The 2,500-nt window shown below is 44.3% G+C and overlaps 1 protein-coding gene across 3 annotated transcripts in view; it reads left to right on the forward strand.

Annotated features, from left to right (window-relative positions):
• The window catches only part of dcc (DCC netrin 1 receptor), a 348,912-nt gene that overhangs the window by 109,826 nt on the left and 236,586 nt on the right, over positions 1-2,500 (forward strand). The gene's annotated exons all lie outside the window — the stretch shown is intronic.

Below are 2,500 nucleotides of genomic sequence, written 5' to 3' on the forward strand. Positions count from 1 at the left end.
AGTATGTGCTAAAATGACCCTTTACAGGGTGGATGAAAGGCCCCCCAGCCCCCACCGCACCCTGTGTGTGTGTGTGTGTGTGTGTGTGTGTAGTTTCTAATTACAGCAGTGATAAACTTCCACCTCTGACTACTGAAGGTAAACCTGAACCTCTTGAGCCTTTTTCATATTTTTTCCATCCCTCTCTCTTCACTAATGTTTGGTTTAATTACATTTATTTTCTATTACCTCCAACAAAACCAGATCTTTCTGAATTCGTATTTTTTGCCTGCTCCCTGAATACTTTCTGTCCTTTTGCCCTTGTGTCGTGGGGTTTATGAGTTCCTGTTTAGCACTGCTTAGAGGCTGTGACTTCATTTGTGCACGTGTGCCTGTTCACAGTTACAGGACACGTCTACGTGTGTGTGTGTCTTTGCTGACAACATGGGTTTTTATTGTTGGGGGGTCTGACAGTGGCACGCTAACTCTCGCTGCGACACAAGGCCCTTCGGGCTCCATCCTCCTCTCTGCCGAGGCTAAAAATGGCTCTCACACTTCAGAGGAAAACACTCAGTGACAACAGGAGCTGGATGTGACAGCTCTTCCCTCCCTCCGCTCCGTGAGTCGGGCGTCTGAATGGACCTAAACAGCCTGACACCTGAACATGTTCGACCTCCTGTCCTTGCTTATGAAGGATTGAACCAAACACTTAAAGATTTTTGTGTAAAAACCAAAATGTTAACAGACAGAATCCAGAAAGAAGGCTGGGAACTCTCCAAGGTCCTGAAATGGAAATACAGTATGCATGAGATTGGAGATGCATTTGTGTGTGAATAATATCTGGTCTTCAGAGGCGCAACAAACATGTTTCTGACTCGGTTTTACAGAATCGGAGATTAAATCTGATCTTTCAGCAGCCGAGTGTCTAAAACTGATTATTAACAGACCGAGTTTAACTCTACCTGCAAATATTAGTCAGTCTTGCTTGTTCCTCCCGCCCCTGTATAACGCCCCTCAAGATAAACATCACAAGGTGCTTCACAAGAACAAAAAACACAATAAAAAATAACATAAAAAAAGGTGTGTGTGTGTGTGTGTGTGTGTGTGTGTGTGTGTGTGTGTGTGTGTGTGTGTGTGTGTGTGTGTGTGAAAATAACACGAGCTGTTGGTAATCCCCCGCTTGACTTACGGATCAACAGGGGGCCGTTCATTCTCGGTTTTGGACCCTGTTTAGGAAATTGTGAATGAGTTGTCATTGAGCGTCAGGCTATCCGGGAGGGGCTCGGAGTAGACCCGCCAGCTCGCTTCTAGACTCACTTCTGTTTAGGTAGCCTTTCCGCATTAGGGATCATGACCCTGGCTTGGTGTTATGGTTTCTAATGACTTAAAACATGTTGCTGTCCTTGTCTCTCATTTTATTTGACTATCTTCATCTTTTATTCTTTTAAAGTATTTTATCGTTGCTCATGCTGTTTATGATGGTGTTCAGCACCTTTGACTTCACGTAAGGTTATGGAAGGCACTTTATGCCTAAAATTGAATTGAATTGAATAGAATATTGGGTCTTAAGCTTAAGACCTGATCAGAGGTTAGTTTTACTTCAGATTTAGGTTAGAGCTGTTGCCTTGCAGCGAGAAGGTCCTGGGTTCGCTTCCCGGCCAGGGGTCTGTCTGCATGGAGTTAGCATGTTCCATCTTTCCCTCACGCGTGAACAATACCCTAAGACTCCTCCACTCTCAAAGGAGTACAGTTGAATGTCGTCTGCATAAAGATGAAGAGAGATTTCTTTAAAAGAGCACAGGATGTGCAGGAGAGGAGATCACTGTGAGTCAGAAGGTCTTTAGAGAACCTAAGAAGAGCTTAGAAGAGGCACCCTTATCAGAACCACCTGTTTTGGATGAGAAGGATACGCACTAAACATGACCGATTTCACACACAAACGTTCCCCGGTCGGACAGGAATCCTTCTGAGGTCAAGCGACTTTGGACTAAACAAACATGGTTGAGGAGGAGTGTGTGGCGTGTTACATGTCACCTTCAACAGGCAGCACAATCATTAACCCTCGGTATTAGACCAAGACAATCCAACATGTTTGAAAGACCTGATTTATGATTGAAGCCGTCCCGATATCGTTCTGTGTGGATCAGAGAGCTCTTAACAGACAACACACGGCAGGAATTTCTGATAGGATTATCTTTGGAGCGATTATGGTGGTCAGGGTTGGGTATTGCCAGAAGGGGAGAATCATGTACCGGGCCTTCCTCCGTCACATTCATACCCAGAAGTAACGATGGTTAAAACGATCTTTTTTCTACTATAATAACGATCGTCTATATGTTCAGGCTTTTATTTGGGTCACATCTCAGTTTGAACCAAACTCATTGGATGTCTGTTTGGGGACTAATTCAGTTTTGCTGAAGCCATTAAAGCCATATCGCTGAGTTCTGCAGCGACTGAGGAAATGTTCCACAGAATTAGAAACACTGACGGTAAAAGACTTCTGTAGCGAATCAGAGGCTTT

The sequence above is a fragment of the Nothobranchius furzeri genome, chromosome 6 (genome assembly GCF_043380555.1).
Source record: "Nothobranchius furzeri strain GRZ-AD chromosome 6, NfurGRZ-RIMD1, whole genome shotgun sequence".
Lineage (NCBI taxonomy): Eukaryota > Metazoa > Chordata > Actinopteri > Cyprinodontiformes > Nothobranchiidae > Nothobranchius > Nothobranchius furzeri.